This window comes from Cavia porcellus, unplaced genomic scaffold (assembly GCF_034190915.1).
Source record: "Cavia porcellus strain 051 isolate PalLab524CR breed Dunkin Hartley unplaced genomic scaffold, mCavPor4.1 scaffold_25, whole genome shotgun sequence".
NCBI classification, from domain to species: domain Eukaryota; kingdom Metazoa; phylum Chordata; class Mammalia; order Rodentia; family Caviidae; genus Cavia; species Cavia porcellus.
In genome coordinates, this window is record NW_026947508.1 from 36,262,457 (window position 1) to 36,280,660 (window position 18,204).

Here is an 18,204-nt window from a genome sequence, read left to right on the forward strand (position 1 = left end):
TTATATTTTGACTTTATTTTTTGCAATGAAGTAGCTGGTTTTCAATGTAAAAAAAGAACTTTTATTTTAGAATAATTTCCAGATTTATAAAAAAATTACAAACATAGTATAAAGCTCTTATATATATCATTTCTAGTTTTCCTTATTATTAATATATAATATTAATATGATGCATTTGTCATAACTAATAAATCAATATTGATAATAATATTATGAACTAAACTCCACTTTATTCAGATTTCCTGTTTTCACCTAATGTTCTTTTTGTGCTGCATCTCCAAATTATCTTTTTAAAATCATAAAGTAGATACTTTAATTATAAAAATAACATGTTATCTACTTGCATATTGCAGAAGAACATAAAAAAGATAGCATCACTCCCTTCTTTCTCTCCTAGTCATATTTCCCAGAGGAAATTACTGTTAACATTTTTTACCCACCATTCCAAAAGTTTTACATGTATATATAAAGATAAATATGTATCTATAATCCTGCACATGGTGGTACATACCTATAGTCCCTGTTACGTGGGAGGCTGAGATGTGAGAATTCTGAGTTTGTTGCCAGCCTGGGAAATATAGTAAAAATTTTTTCTTGGGGGAAAAAATGGAACTATTGGAGCTATTTTTTAAAAATGGATAAACCACATGTGGTGGCACATGCCTGTAATCCCAGAACTCTGGAGGATGAATTAGGGTACCAGTTAGAGCTCAACCTAGATGACTTACCGAGCTGGTATCTCAAACTAACAAATAAAAAAGATCTGGGTTGCAGCTCAGTGTAAGGCCCTGGGGAAGAGAAAGCATATATATGTATGCTTTCTTTTATCTTTGTAACTTGTTTTACATATAAGCACTTAGTGCCCTAACTCATTTGTTTTAAAAACCACTACCTAGAATTGTAGTACAAGGATAATTCATAATTTACCTTACCAGTTCTCTATCAACCTATGTTTAAGTGGTTTTTGGCTTTTTTCACGCTAGTATGAGAACATGCACCCTCATACATTTGACCACATATATGTAGGATAAACTATAGTTGAGTCCATAATATAATTATCCATACTATATTTAATATAATTATCCATAAAAGGATAATTGTATTAAAATTTTTATAGACAGATACTGTCAAATTGCCTCCTAAAGAACTCTATTGCTTTCTGCTTTTACCAACGACATGCACACAGCCTTGATTCCCATCAACAAGGACATGCTGTCAAATTATTCCTGATTCCTTGGGATGCTTCACAATTTCCCGTTTCTTCTCACTTTGACCTTTAAGCTTTCTTTCTTTTTAGCTTCCTGGTCACTTTTGGTTTTTTCTTGCCTTCCTGGCACTGTACTGTGCTGTAACCTGCCCGCAGCACTTACACTCTTGATTCCCTTCCCTCAGTTTTCCAACAACTTCATTGCTTTGCTCAAGGTTTCCCTCACCCTTTCTCGGCAGCTCAGCGTGACTGTATAAAAACCAGACCCAGTTCCTCTGAACTCCCAGCCTGCTGCCTGCCTGAACCAAGAGAGAATGTTAATAAAGACACCTGAAAATCCTTAATCTGGCTCACAATATAAGAGGAAAACATTTATCTTGGAAATGTTAACACTCAGGAAAATTGTTTCCTTTCTTAAACCTGAATCTTTTTCTACATTTCACACCTGAATAGGATTCTTCCTTTTGAATGCATAGTTCATAATTTTTTCATCACTCATGTGTGTGTGTGTGTGTGTGTGGTTGGAATGGAGGCCAAAGCAGGGGTGGAAGGGAAAATCAAAAGTGGAGACTGAAGAGCAGGTACAGATTGGGGAAAGCAAAAGTGAGGAGCCGAGAAGCAGCTGAGAGGAAGAAGTTCACTTCTCAAGTCCCCTAAGAAAAGTTTTCATGAGTTGTGCCACTACTCCTTTATTCCAGCTCTAAAACCAGAATTATTGGCAGGAGTGGGGCGGGCACAGTGGGAGGGGGAGTGAAAGTTTATCATTTCTTTTGCTGCCACCTCCCCTCACCCCAACTTCTTATCCAGCAAAGCTCTATCCACCACCAAGAATCAGCTTAATAGAATAAACCACTTAGGACTAAGGCTCAGGGAAAGTCAAAGGCCCCACAATCTCTTTGCCTATTAAGCCTCTTAAAAGTTCGAATGCTGCTAAAGAAAGTGACATTATGGCCAAGCTACTTAGGAAGAACACAAGATTCGACTTCAGGAAGAGGGAGGCCAGTTTGGGGATTTATGAGCATCTATCTTTAACTAAAGATAATGGAGCAAGCTGCTAACCATGAGAATCGGTGCTTTTGTGAGTCTTCAAGTCGAAATTTAGGAGGAGAGTATTTTTAGAACATACAAATGTGGTGAGATCTAGACAGCGCAAACACACTTTTTTTCTTAGCATAAAGGGGGAAACTGTGTTAGGTATACTAATTAGAAAATAATAAAAATAATGCAACCCATAACAGTTCCTTTCTAGCTCAAATCTCCCAGTAATTCCAGGTGTTTTGTCACTTCTGATTCCTCTCCCCAGGAAGGTGGGCAGAGTAACAGGCACAGGTTTGCCATTGGAGCAGGTGGCCAGGCAGAGGTGGAGAATAAGACTACTCAAGACCTTTTGCAAAACAGAAGTCTTTGGGGTTTACTATCCCTCCTTGGTGTCCGGTGGAATTCTCATTTCTACCATATACCTTGCAGAGAAGCTCAAAGACAGACTCACTGAGTAAGTGCCAAAGTTGTCCTTGCTCCAGATCCCATGTAAATGGAGCCAAGCAGGAAAAACAACATGATAGGTACCAGCTCATAATATCATAACAGGGTTTAATTAATTAATTAATTAATTAGTTAGTTTCGACTATTGAAAAATCTATCACACACTGGACAAACTCATAAGACATCAGGGCTTGCCAAAGTCACTGTCCTTGCACTGTGATCAGGAGGGTGGAAGACACTCTGGTTTGAGAGACTCCAAACCTGTACCCATGGCCTTTAATACGAATTCAAACTAACATGCATTGAAGGCTTACTTTGTGCCAGGTATTGCTTCTAAGACTTTATTCATATTTTATATTAACTCATTTAATCCTTACAATGATCGTGAAAGATTGGAACTAGTGTTTGTTCTCCTTTACCCTAAGGAAGGAGAGGCACACAGAGACAGAAGTTTTTGTCCCACCTCAGACCCAGCCCTTCTTAACTTGTAGCTCTATATAGCACTTTGTGTGTCCCAGAAGCAGGCACTATAGCATTAAGAGTGCGAGGGGTGGGTAGGGATACAGCTTAGTGACACAGTGCCTGCCTGGCAAGTGCAAGATCCTGAGTCAATTCCTGGTACCCACAAAAAAAAAAAAAAAAAAAGCACTAATGGTCAGCAAATATTATATCACCACCCTATCCCATCCTGTAAAGGGGTACATTTGACATCTCATACAGTTGTTGTAAGAATTAAGTGAGTTAATATAAAATACTTCCTTTTTTAGATCAAAACCACTAATTCTCAGACAATGCATTAGGTACTAGGAATAGAGACTAATAAGGCACAAGGAACTCAGTGTAATGACAGTGACAAAGGTTTGGGAGTGGGCCAAAATAGTGTCTAAGGAATGTCACCCTACAAAGGACTCCTACAATTTTTTCAAGTATAGACAGAGCCTGACATAGGTACATGAAGAACATAAGCACACAGTGAACAGCTGTAAGGTTTGATTGATTGGTTGACTGATTTTTGTGATGTTGGGGATGGAACCAAAGGGCCTCACATGTACTGGTCAACACTCCACACAGAGCTACACCTGGGCGCCTTATTTATATTACCTCATGAATCTGACCCATGGACCTCCATCTCCAGAGGTTTTCTCCCTTCCCACTGATTCTGGAGTCAGACTGCCTGGGTTTGTATCTCATTCCTGCTCTTTCTTAGTTGTGTAATAAGGGCCACATTGCTTAAATGTTCTGTGTCTCAGTTTCCTCATCGGTAAATGGAATAAGCAATACCTGTCTCATAGGGACTTTGAGGATTAAATGAATTATTATCTGCAAAGCACTTAAAACAGTGCCTAAACCAGAAAGTGCACAAAAGGGACAGGCTAATGGGTTGGGGCTGTGGCTCAGTGGTAGAGTGCTTACCTAGCATGCATCAGGCCAGTACCAGCAAAAGGAGCACATATTACTATTACAAGTAGTACTATGTTCCTGCCTTTGCCCACAGTCATTTTACTTGCAATAAAAAGACTAAATTTAACTGCATCTGGTACAGTTAGTTTAAGAAGCATAGGAAGTCTCTAGGACTAAGTAGTAGGAGAACAGTTCCCCTGGGAAGTTGGAGGAATAACCCTGGAACTTGTTAATTAAGATCTTGTTAATGAATCTGCTTGTTAATGGTCTATTAAATAATCACACAATGAAGTTTACTGCACAAGTAAAGCCCTTTTCAAATCCTTGCTCTTCCAATCCTCATGGCCTGGCTCTGACTTGTAAAGATCTACCTAAGGGGCAAGCCCTCCTGAATCCTCCAGATCTGGCCTGAGCCTCTTTATATTGTCATAGACAGCATAGCTGCTCCACAGCCTGAGAAAGGTCTCTGGAGCAGAAAGTCTCCTTGCCTTAGTCTGTCTATCATTTCTCAGGCCAAAGCATTATACATCTGAGCCAAAATGTCTTCCTCCACAAGAGCTCTGCAAGAGAAAGAAACACAGGTGCTCTGGATTTTGCTGAAAAAGGTAAAGGGTGAATTCCTCTCAGCAGAGATCTGGTAAAATGAAATTTCAAGTAAGATGTCACACACCTGTAGAGGAAGCAGGTATTGCAACCTATCTTCACAAATATTCTGCAAAAGTTGGGTAATATCCCAAACCACCTGGGAAGATAATGCTTCAGCCAGTACTGTGGAGCTGGTAGACTGTCTTCTGTAGCTCAACTTCAAGGGTGGGCCAACACATGAAGAAAGCTCCCTCTAGGGTTGAATGGTCAGGTATTTCATAAACTACTTTAGTTCCACAAGACTATTTTGCTCTTTAGAGTTTTCGGACAGCTCTATCTCATGCATGCACGTGCACATGCTCTTATCTGTGACATTAATTTGGTTACTTTCCAATTATGGAACATACCTGATATATTTTCTTATTCATCAACCCTCTAAGGTAAGGTAAAGGTTATTTACCACCTCCCAGGCCTTAGAGAAATGAAGTCATTTAGCCAGTAAATAACCTGCCCAGAGCTTCTGATTCCATGTCATGGTCCTATCACTGAAATGTGCCAGGAGGTGCCCAATTCTCTGCTGGATGCTGTGTGGTCCTTCAGCCTAAATCAAAGTGGGTACAGCCAGCTGGCAACCTCAGCAGAAGTCAGCAGATAAAGCAGTGGTCCTGGATTCATTTATTCTCACACCAAATATTTACCAAGGTACCATATGAGAAGACATATTGGCTAGAGCCACGAGGGCACTAATGTGGGCTCATGGGAGAGGGATGGCTGAGCAAATAATTATAATGGGAAGAGTGTTTTAAAAGTGAGAACGATCCTGGGGGGAAATAGCACACTTTACTCTAAAAGCAACATTGATCAGGGTATCTGTTACATGGGTAACTAAAGCCTCCTGATCCTCAAATCAAGTTCCTGGTCCACTAAACCTTCCACCCACTGGCAGCTGTCACTAAAAGGGTTAAAGCTTGAAGCAGAAACCCTGTCAGCAGGTAGTGACTAATTCTGCCACTGAGGTCCCTCTAAGTCTCCAACTTTATTTCTTTACAAATGAGCATTTGAAAGTATAAAGGCTAGAAATAAGAAAGAAGGTGACAACAAAATGAAACAAAACAAAAAATCCAAAACAAAACCCAACACTACCGCCATAAACCTTCTGCAGCCCTATTAGGCAGCACAAACACAGTGCGAAAAGCAGCTGCTGGCTGGAGCCCAAGGAGCACTCTGGCTGCCCTTACATCTGGTTGAGCACCTCGAGCCCCACTGCAGTGCTGCCTCATAATGACAACATTGCATCAAGAAGTGGACATCTGAGCAGACACAGTCAGCTGATCAGCAGTAAGGGAGGAAAAGGAAACAGCCCCAGAAGGATCCAAGGCAAAGAGGGGGACCTGGTGGCAGCTGGACAGATGCTTCCACTGGCAAAAGGCTGGTGAGAAAGTATGGCTTGCAGGCACAGTGTCTGCACCCTTCCCCTTCCCCAGCCTTTGGAGGAACTACCTGTCCTCTCTGAGCTCCTTGTCCTAGTTCCTCCTCCTTCAAGGCCAAACTCCTGCATGAAACCTTGCTTTTGATCCTTTCACCATGGTTGAGTGACTCCTAAGCCTTAAGGAGCATAAGAATCAGGAGTAGAGGCTGCCTGCTAAATAGAGAGGGTTCTAGGGATTCTTAGCCAGAGGTCTGTGTGGGCCCCAGGAATCGCCATTATCTGTAGCATTCTCCAGCCCCGTCCCTGACCCACTCCTCCACGGCCTCCCACCGGTGATCTGAAGCAGGCAGTCCTCAGATGACATTTGGGAAGCCAGCCTGGGGCTGACTTCCTCTTGAAACCCTCCCTCCATTATTTCACATTATCTTTTCATCCTCATGTGCACATCCTCACTGCTCACCTTCACCACAAGCCCTCAAGAAGGGGAAGTGTGACCTTCTACCTCTCTGATGGCCCTACAAGTGGCTCTGAGGGCAATGCTCCACACACAGGGGCTCAGGAAATGCCGTGGGTGCACAGATGATGAAGATAAGAGCTGAGGAAGGGAAACCACAGTGCAGATGACAGAGTGCAGAGGACCCACTGGAGGAAGCTGTTTCAGGATGCCTGCTCGTGCCAGGCTGGAATGACAGTTAGTTTCACCTTCTTTTTTTCCCTTCTTCAATACTCTTGGCATTACATGCTCAACTTCCCTCATGAAAGTCAAGTCCGAACAATGCATCCCCCATAGGAAACTTTGCCAAGAAACTCTGCCAGGAATCGCGGTGCTATGTGGCTTAGTTTAACAGCCAACTGAGCACTCTAGGTACTAAGACCTATCACACCACCACATAAGGCAAAGAATAGAGCTGAGCATGAACTTCTGTAAAAACATGAGGACTCTAGCTAGACACCTATATTCCCAGATAATCAAGACTGAGACAGGAGGATCCTGAGTTTGAGTCTAGTCTGGGAAACAGTGAGACTCTTTCTCAAAAACAAACAGACATTCTTTTGCTTTGATTGGTTATGTTCTGTTTTGCTTTGTTTGATTTTAGTGTGTGTGATGGTATGGATAGCTATTTTGAAGCAAATGAGAGACATTATGGTAGTCACTGCTGATTTCCTGTTGTCTTGTTTTGAGGTCCTGTATCGCTTGCATTGTTCTGTTCTGATTTGCTTTTCCTATTTTGTTTCTTTTATTCGATTTAAAACAAAACAAACAAAACAAAAACCTAGGGCAATGTGGCTCAGGATAGAGTGCTTGCCTAGCACGTGTGAGGCCCTGAGTTTAATCCCCAGGTCTGAAAACAAATTAACACAGGCGAAAAACATGAGAATCCCAATTGAGCTCACAGAACATCATAAAGTTACGCTCTCTTTCACTAAATAAAGAGTTTCTGAGTGTCTACTCTGTACCAGGCATGCATATGAGTGCTCTGGGGTCTTCTAGTGGCTAAAATTTCAGCTTTCATCAGAAAGTGTTTTGTAGTGACTTTTCTTCAGGAAATTACTTTAAGAGCAGTATCCTCTATGATGGTGGGCCTCAGAAGCACACAAACACCAAATGGAATTCTCAAGAATGCCTGGTTAAAAGATGGAGTGCTAGGGCTGGGGATTTAGCTCAGCGGCATAAGTGCCTGCCGTGCAAGCAGGCAGTCGTGAGTTCGATCCCTGGCACCGATAAAAAGGAAAAAGACAAAAAAAAAAAAAAAAAAAAAAAGATGGAGTGCTGCAGAGACAGGAGGTCAGGCTTTAGATTCCAGCAGTGAGAGATTCTATTCTTGCTTTAAGCATGAGCATCTCTTGGCAGCTCTGAAATGCTTTCTTTTACTCTTAGTTTATTATACTTTGTTCAAAACAGCAAACTACCATGACTAGCTTCTTTAAATAGATAACTCCTAAAAAAAATAGATAAGTCCTTTGTGAGTTTCAAGTATCAACTTGAAGATTGCTTGCTATGGAAGGCTATCTTGACTCTTAGACAAGATCAGGTGCCCCTACTTCTAATCCTATGGCATTTCATACTTTCCCTTTTCATAACACCCTTTAGTTAGTGCCAGGTGCCAACTAAACTTTAAGCCTCAGTAAGGCAGGGGCTATAATCAGTCCGGCTTGTCATTCTATCCCCAGCACTTGGTGTGTTGCCTGGAACAATGTAGGTACTCAGTGAGTGATTTTTGTTGTTGTTGTTGTGTTGCTGGGGTTTGAACTTACAGTTTTGTGCATGCAGGACAAGAGCTTTGCCACCAAGCCGCATTTCCAACCCCTCAGTGAGCATAATTGACTGATTAAATAAATTAGTGAGTACACATGTTCTTTTCTAATGATGGCAACTGAATCCTGCTTCATGTACTCTGCCATAATTTATAAACAGCTAAAATGAAACAGTATCAGTTTTTCTGCAGTATCGGTATCTCATAAAGAAAGAAATAAGGCTCCTAAAACGACTCCAGAAGGTACTTCCCATTACCCAAGAAGGCTGTAGCACTTCAGTGTCAATATAACATCACCAGAAGCCCTAGAGCCACACAGGCCATGAGCTACAACACCAGTTCTGCCACAGGTTTGATGTCAGACCTCCTTTAAGTCACTCCATTTCTTGTAGACTCAGACTTTTCATGTCGAGGTTATCAGGTACTCAACAGCAGGTACTCTCTTTAAGTAAAGCAGAAATGACAATAAAAAGCAGTTCACACCATGATGGAAAGTTGGATGGAGGAGGCAGCATGTGCAGTGAAGCATTCTTAGGGTCAGGAAAGGGTTAAGCTCACATGTTTGGGTTTTTTACCCGTAAATCAGCCTTGACTGCTGCTTGGTCTGAATGAAGCCCCACCAGGTTGGCTTGTCAGGAAGGAAGCCCATGTGTCCAGACTTTTGTTGTTCTAAGGTTTGTTTTTTTTTTTTAATTTTACTGCTCAGGAAGGAAACTGAAGCCTAGCCCCTAACTGCAGTCCTGCTGATTCCTTCCCCTTGCCTGTGCCCTAACTTCTCTGCCACCTTAGCTTCCCCTCTTGACTCTTGTAGAATTGCTTCTTAACTATGATTTTGCTATTTGGGCCTAAATCCCAGACATTCCCTTCAACCCCCCCCCCCCCGCCACACACCCACACCCACACACACACAGTGATTTCCCAGGGTTTGAGCACTGAGCTACATCCCCAACCCTCTTCTGAGACAAGGTCTTGCTAAGTTGCCCAGGCTGGATTACACTTATAATTTTCCTGCATCAATCTGCCAGAGTGCTGGGGTTAGAGGCATGCACCACCGCACATGGCATCTGCTTTTTCTTTAACAACCAAAATTTAAGAATGTTCAGTATTTCCCTCACTTCTCACACGCTTTTGTGCCTATATGTGGGAAAGGACTAGAGACAGGGAGAGAGCAAAATGGGGTGTTCCATGATCTTAAGAAATATTCTGCCCCAGTGGAGAGGTGAGCCCTTCCTCCTAAAGGGAGCCAGAAAGAAGCAGCCCACTAGCCTGTGGTGGCTACTTCTATATACATTTGTGAACAGAAGCCTTTCCAAACAGGATTCCCCTCTCCTGAAAAATTAAATCCAAGGTACTTGGGCAGGGGGTCAGCCCTTCCCATACCCCACTTCTCTCATGCACACTCACTCAGAGGGACCCCATGGGGCTTTCTTTCTATAAAGAGAAAAACACTGAGTTTATTTGTGCATGCAGGATAATGATCAGCTCTCTTTACTCCTAGAAGAACGCATACAGACAGGGCAGGAGAGGCCTGTCCCTGTCCAGCCTCCCCTCCTCTATCAGACCTCCTGTAATCCCTCCCCAGCGGCCCCCAGTGCAGCCCACTGCTGTATTTCTCTCCTGACCTGCAAGGCCCCTTGAAGCCCTGTCCTAAGCCTCCCCTGAGCAGAGACAATCCATCATGCTGTGGGACTGTGACACACACAGATGGGGGAAGGTGCACGGATTTGTCTCACATGGGCAAGAAAGTGTCTGCGTAACTTAAAATCTAAGGACGTACCAGAAACTCTGAAACTTACATTCTAATACTAGGCAAATACCATTATAGCAAATCTGATTATACATGGCCCAAATCTCTACCACTCACAAATTCTAATAATCCATTTATTTCCAACAATATTTGATAATACTAAATGCCAGAATATGAAAATATCATGAGATCACTAACCTACGCCACTACCTAGATATCTAACCTAGTCAAGTCCCTTCTGGATCAAGACTCAGCTTCTCTAACTATACTATCATCTTGCCTCTAAACACAACCAGAGAAGGAGGACGCCACAGGGACCCCAGGGCTAATTTACCAGGGTGGACAGATGATGACGATGGCAGGCAAAACAGCTGGCCATGACAGAAGAGAGCTTTCTGGCCTCTCCTTCCCTCTTTCTCCATTGCCATATGGCAGGAGGGTGTGTGAGAGGATCCTGCATACACGCTAGTTGTTAATGATCCTGCGCTTGGTTATATCAGAGCTTCTAACAAGGAAGAACATACCTCCAGATTGTCCAGAAACAATTATGATCATTTGCATGTATGAGGAATGGTTCAAGCATTATCTGGTGAGTTTAATCTCACCCAGCCCTTCACAGCCACCCTTTAAAATTATGTAATTCCCATCTTACAGGTGAGAATATTGAGGCTCAGAGATGTTAAGTGACTTGCCCAAGTGTCACAAAGCAAGTAAGCTAAAAGGTTGGGACTTAGCTCCAGTGACTACACTTCTAACTCTGTGTTATATTGCCTCCTCACTTTTGCTCTGTAATATCTTTGACCTGAGACTCAAAGGGGCAAACACAGCTGTTACTCCCCGAACGGTTATTTATTATGCTAGGCCACTGACTTTATTTAAATCAAACCCCAAAAAGCAAGGTCAGATGAGAGCAATATAGGATTAGCTGACACCTAAATGGAAATCATATACCTGAAAGGAAAGCGAGGGCCTTTCTAGGGCTGGCCCTTGGCCCTCCCTGCAGCGCTCTGACGCCTCTGCTGCCCTGAGATGGATGCAGAGCCATAAGTCTCGGCCTGCAAATGAATTTCGGTGTAAAAAGACAACTCTCATCTGGTGAGTCACACTCACGCTTACTGGCTTGATTTCTCATGAGACCAAACCAGAAAGGTTCCTTCTTCACCCACATGGCTCTCTAGTGTTCTAAAGGTCTGGATCTACTAAAAAACAATGCACTGGGCACAGCACCACCTCTCCTAAAAACACAACTTTCACTTCCTCTAGGTCATCTGTAATCAGGACACATTCCACAGAGAAAACTGACACTCAAATATCTGAATTGCCAGATGGTTCCATGTGTCTATGAACCCCCACATCACTTGACTGTCTCCAGCTTTAACCAGGATCTAGCAGGAAACTTTTTCCTAAAACACACACCAAAAGCAGGTCTGTATGTGTGGACTCCACCCTAGGGGATGTAATGCTGTGGGAAAACATTGGGAAAGGGGCTCCAGTCTCAGATCTCTAAAAGGTTAGGAGAAAAGAAGCAAATTTAATATTTTTTAAATTATAAAAGATCTTTTATTATCCCAAGTACTATCAACAAGATAACTCTGTTTTTTGAAGGATTTCATGTTATCTTGAAAAACTTCCTACCTTTATTATCATTAAAATTCAAAGCCTAAATAAATTCTCCCCCTTTTTCTTGAACTACTGGCCTTTAGGATAACAGAATCTTACAGATTTCCTTTAGTGCAGTGCTGCAGAGTAGCAAATTGATGAAAATTTAAAGTCAAACTAGATTATAACCATCGCCATCAGTGTATCCAACACTCAAACTTACTACATCCTTTGATGTACTTGGTGTCAATGTAACAACGAAATCTTCTTTACTATAAAATTAAAATGTGATTAAGGTAATAGAAAAGTCTAATCCACTGGGTAGGGCTGGAAGGGAATAAATTGCTGCTGTTTACTTAGCATCTAGCCGGTTTACTTATTCATATCACAATGTACCATTTCTCTAGGTCTAAACTCGTGCTTCCAACCAAGGACTTTTTTTCTGGAACAGACATAAAGTTCTGCAAAAAATTCTTCTTCGCCTCAAAGAAAGAGGTATTTACGAATTCCCGCCCTACAGCACACACTTCAGAGAATAAAAACACATTTTGTTCAATCACAAATGCCACAACTGAAAAGGTACTTTTAAAAATTTTTAAAGACGTTTTAGTTACTATATAGCAATACATTATTCTTAAATCTGTAGTTCATCTCTTTTTAAGAGGGATAAAATGGCGCTGAAAAATGCAGTTAAACTATAAGAAGAGAATAATCAGGTCCAAAAATTGTTATTTTGGTGTTAGAATAGTGTGGGTTTCACAATGAAATGTGCCATCACTCCAAATCTCAAGTATTTTTTTCAAGTATTTATAAGAGCACGTTCCAACGTGTGCTCTGATATTTATTAGCCAGATGGATGTGGTTAATGGTTCAAAAACAAAACAAAAAAAAATTAAAGTACGTTTTAAAATGCATTGTCACTACAAATACGAAATATTTACAAAGAGAAGATTTCAACTTGTGCTAATATTTATTAACCAGATAGAGGTGGTTAATAAGGGTTAAAAATAAAAGCTAACATAAAAATACAGTTCTATTTTTCAGTTTCCTCTTCCCTGACTAATGAGGAAAGGGGGTGGTGAAGGAGAGTAACTTTATTTGGATACAATGCGTGTTTTTTGTTTTCAAACAAAGGGGCGGGGGCACCAAGCGGTCCACCTGGGCCGCCGACTGGGCAGCCCCGGAAAGCTTCCCGTGGGAAGCGTCCAGAGCTCGCGGGCTGGCTCGGGAGCCCGCGGGGCTGCGAGCCTCCACCGGCCGAGCTGTCACGGCCGCGTCGCCCGCACACAGCCGCCCTGCGGACCCGCCGGCCCTGGCTGGGGAAGCATTCCTCCTCGGGACGTGTTACAGCTTTCAAAAGCAAGAAGGGAAAAGCATTTTGAGCCGAAAGGGTCCTCGGGTGCCGGAGCAAAGGCTCGGCCAGCTGCGCGGGTGCACGTCAGCCCTCGGGCCCACGCGCCCCGGCACGCCCCCAGCTGCAGCCCGAGGCCCCCACGCGGGGGCCTCCGCAGGCTCCCCGGGTCACGCTCCGTCCGGGTCCCCTCAGCCCGGTCCCCAGCTGCCTTCTGTTCAGAGACGTGCAGGAGCCGAGCGGGGGTGGCCGCGTCCCGGCGCGCCTAGGGGGGCAGGGCTGGGTCACCCGCACTTTGGAGTCCCGCAGTCCCCACCCCGCGCAGGCCGAGCCTCGGGGGCGCGGGGGCGCACGGGGAGCCCCGGCCGCGCCCCTCCCCCGCGGCCAGCGGCGCCCCCTCCGGCAGAGCGGCGCGGCGGGCTGCGGCCGGGAAGGCAGCCCGGGCCGCTTCTGCATGACAATTGGTGGAGGCAGGGCGCGCGGCGCGGAGGAGGCCGCGGGGTCCGTTTTCTCACCGCGGTGATTAGGCATTCCGGCCGAGCCAGGCAGCCGCCCAGCCGCAGCGGCGTGGAGCGAGCCGGGAAGGGCGCGGGCGGGCGGCTCTCTGAGCCGAGCCAAGCCTGGCCAGATGGCTCTGCAGCCATCGGGGACCGCTCCCGTCCAGCCTGGCCCCACTTTAGCTGTGCAAACATTTCTTTATCCCAATAAGACAATTAAACTCAGCCGCATGAAAAGGAGTCTCCATGACTGTGTTGGGAGTGAACAACCAGAAACAACCACACACATCAGAGGAGCTCTTGCTCCTGGGAGACGGGGAGGAGGATAGAGGCTCCGAGAGAACTGGAGCAGCTGAGCGAGAATGGGCTAAGTCTGCCAGCGAGGCCAGCGGGAACCATCTGACCCTGCTGGTCTGGCGATTAGCCGACCCTTTTCCCTGGTCATCTGCCCCAGGTGCAAACCTGAGGTGAAGCCTAGTGACCTTGGAACTGTCCCATTCTCCTTCATCCAGATAAATGTCTCTTCCCCCCCCCTCTTGGCCAATAGTGGCCCTTGAAATGTACCCCCTGATGTGACTCCTGCTGGTCATCTAGCCCTCCTTACCCCAGGCTGCCCTTGGCCTAGGTGAGCTCAGCTAAGTCTGAAGACACAGTCTTTCATAACATATGCCTTTAGAAAGACCCATCTCAGAGTATAAAATAACATCTACTCAGGGCTTTTGGGACTGTGTGGCTTTTCAAATACATCTAAGGTGAGAGCGCAGCCACCAGGTTTCCTGCCTGCTGTGAGTCTGTGTAACCACCCAGAAAATCCAGGAGAAGAAAGCCAAGAAAAGCCATTTATAGTTAGTGCCTAGGTCCTATCCCTGGGGTAAACCAGAAGGCTCCACTGGGGAGTTTTGAGCCCTCTCTGCCCTGGGTGTGCAAGCATGCTAACCAGTTACAACTTGGGCTGAATGGAAAAAATGGCCAAAGGCTGTTGTCACCCAAGCAAGACTCTGGATACAGGGGCAGCCAACAGAGAACTAGCTGGAGATGCACGTGACAGGAGTCAGAGGGCTAAAGATGTAATAAATGTATGGATTCTAGCACAAGGCAGCAGACAGTACTTACCTTCCCTTTTGTTGTAAAGTTTCCTTAATGAGCAATGTTTATTTAAAGGCCCTGGGAAACATATTGGTAGACACTTCATATGTAAGATACAACGTGGACTATTTGTAATTGGTCCATAAATTTTAGTATCATTTCCCTGGACAAGGAAGGAACCTTGGAGACTGGTTCAGAGAATGACAATAAACTGGAGTTACCTCAGTTCCCTTCCTGGGGAATTGTGCATCCTTTCTGCGCAGCTTCTCACAAAACAGCTCTCCCATTTTCCAGAGCAAATAAGTCAGTCCTGTAGTGCAAAGGTTTTCTTGTTCCATACAGCCCAACACCTACCTCAGAATCACCTGTGAGGCTAGGTGGATAGACAAGCAAGCAAGCTGGAATCATCTACTGGAGAAAGGATACTTTATCCAAGTAGCTGTATTTCTGTCTTCAAAAAAATGCATATTTAGGGCATAAACGCCTGCCTGCCAAGCATGAGGTCGTGAGCTTGATCTCCGGTACCAAGAAAAAAAATGCATATTTAACCATAAAAGAAATCCTATCAGTACCCATATGTAAGGAACCAACAAGTTTGCCTTACACCGTGTCTGCAGCCTCAGGTTCAAAGATGTGCACATGTGGACATATCAGCATATGGATGCAGTGTGTGTGGGGTGGTGGCTGCAACAGTAAAAACTGTCAGTGTTTCCATTATAAAACTGACTTTTCAGTGGCCTAAAAGTCATAAAACTTCTACTCTAACTAAGGGACACACACACCCCATATTCACCACCACACCCTACCCACTAATAAAGCTCTAAAGCTAGTGCTTATTAAGGAGTTTAACTCTCACATTTAATTAAAGCATTTTTATATTTTATGAGAAAATATTTTATTTATATGAAGAGAACTGAAAAAAGAGTCAACCATGTCAGAAAGTAATTCTAAATTTTAATAATAAAAAAATCCTAAAATAATACATGATTCATTTTGGTAATCCAGGCAAAAGCACTGTCCTATTCCTTGGCATTTCTGAACACTTCCTCTCTTCTGGCCTCCCCATCCCCCTTACTGGCCCATCTGCCCCTGAAGCTCCTTTTCCCTCTGGAAGCAGTCTTGTATACTGTCACTCGATTATCTGAGAAATATTACTTATTTCAAAATGGTTCTGTAGGGAGGGCCTGAAAGGCATCTAGTGGGAATAATCAGGCCTTCTAACGGCCCTTAAATATGTATTTACATAAAACAGACCATAAATATTCTGACACATGTCGGCATATGACAGGAGCCAAGAAAGCTGCTACTGACTTTGTCACAGTGCCTCTTCAACCCTTCTTTGCAAAAAATGTTTTTCCTGCCTTTCAAAAACTCAAAATCAAAAGCACAGATGTTGTTTAGTGCAGCCCTAAGACGGCTGCTCCACACCTGAGGCAAGGCAAGAAAAACAGAGCACAGATCCAGGGATACCACAGGATGAGTCTCCTCTTCACTTGGCACCTTTGTTTCTGGTAAAAGGTTAGTCACAAATAAAACTCTGGCTAATAATGTGGGTGTGTACAAACAACCCTTGCTACACGTCTTTGTACAGATGGACAAGAGAGAATACTCTTAAAGAGAAGAACATTTTAAATATAAAATTTATATAACATACAATTTGCCATAAAGAAGTTTCCCCACCCTTCTGATCAGAATCTCATTAATTTCAAGGTCAGAATTCCATTTCACTTTGGGAGACAGACTCATTTAATTTTTCTCCACCCAGGCGTATTCCTGTGTGAGGGTTCCATCTCCATGGGGGATGGCACCACCACACAATGCAAACCAGGCAAACAGAAGAGTTATGGCTTTGACACTCGGAGGGGAATGGATATCCACATCTATGAGTTCTGACTTGACTAACAAGCTTCTGCCTGCTCTGGGAGTCTGATACAGGTTTGGGCTGAAAAGATGGCAAAATGAAAGCAAGCTGGCTGTTGGGTGAGAAGAAAGCATTCATGATCTCCAGATGCCATTTTGTGCCACAGTAGTTTTGAGAGGATTTTATTTTCAACTTGTACTTGCAAGAAAGGAGACCAGAATAGGTCACACCTTAACCAAGGGCAGTTTCAGCCGGAGGTCAAATCACAGCTAGCCTTATCATTTAGCCAACACTTAACAAATCAAAAATAAAATAAAGACCGACCAACATAATGCTAATACCTGTCCAGCAGAGATATCCAAGAACCGGGAGCAGAATACATGAGTCAGTGGAAAGTGAAAAGGTGACAGTGGAAGCCAAAGCAAACAAGCCATGCTAGCAGTTGTGCTGTCATATACCAGGCTTCTCCCTTAAGTGGGGAGGTCTCCAGCTTACAGACGCTGACATAAAAGACACACTTGCAACATATTTCAAAACCAAAGAGCGATGGATTTACAAGGCAGGTTGATTTTATGATGATTTTTATTGAAAAGGTACGCTGGGTTTAGGCAGATGCCTTTTAGCGCAGGAAAGTTAACACAGTGCCTAATTCAAGGAGACAGCCTGAGGAAGCAGTGCCGACAGGGAAGAGCGCTACAATGTCTCTATTACTCTCCCCGGCATCATAAAGAGAAGAGAAAAAAATGGTATTCCTGTTGGTGGTTATAGAGAGGATGGGAACACACACAGACACACAGACACACAGACACAGACACACACACACACACACACACACACACACGAGAAGAGGGGTAAGCTACTTCTGAGGTAGTTTTCTTAATAAAATTTAGCAAATCTTAGAACAAAGGGTTGGATGGAAAAACACCTTCAGTTCATAAATTGTTGCCGGATTTGAAGAAAACTGCTCTGTCTACCCACGGCCCAAAAGTGCCAAAACAATTATTTTCTGATTATATCAGAGTGGAAGATTGCGGGGTTCAGCACGCCTGGTCTACAAGTTCTAAATAAAGCTTTAGTTCCAACAAGTTAGTATAGATGAGGATAGCCAGAGCCCAACGAGTTGCTTGGAGAACATGAAAAAAAGCCATTTCATGAGCAGAAATTAATAATAGTTGTGAGCACCAACTATGGAGCAGTCACACAGGTCAACCCTGTCTAAAAGTGAGCCTCAGGATAAGCAGCCAGCAAACCTGTCAAATCCCAAGAGAAGTCAGCTTTCCAGCCTTGCAATTGCAAGGAAAACACAGCTGTTTGAAATGTTTTATGGTGACTGACGACACCTTTGTCCTTCCCTGAAAAATAGCCTGATGTGGACAAGGCTGAGAGTTGTGAAAATAAAATCATGTGGAGTCTGCTGGCTGATACAACGGAAAAGCTAAAAAAAAGATGAACCGCGATCAGAGAAACATGAGGACAGCAAAGAGAGGAGGGATGGACATGTTTCTTCCAGCCTCCCACATTCCCTAGGAATCTACGCTTTCTAACAGAGCAACCTTCACAGAGGGGTATGTACAGCACCCCCACTCCACAGTCCCCAGAGAAGTCAGCCATGTCTGGGAGAGGCAAGGCTGCCTCCAGGAAACCACTTTCTACAAGAACTCCCAGGGCTCATGGATGAGAGACAGTAAATGGTAGCACTCCACC

At 43.8% G+C, this 18,204-nt stretch overlaps 1 protein-coding gene across 2 annotated transcripts in view; it reads right to left on the minus strand.

Moving 5' to 3' along the window:
- Rnf220 (ring finger protein 220) overlaps nucleotides 1-18,204 on the minus strand; it is a 225,331-nt gene that overhangs the window by 199,768 nt on the left and 7,359 nt on the right. The window lies entirely within an intron of this gene.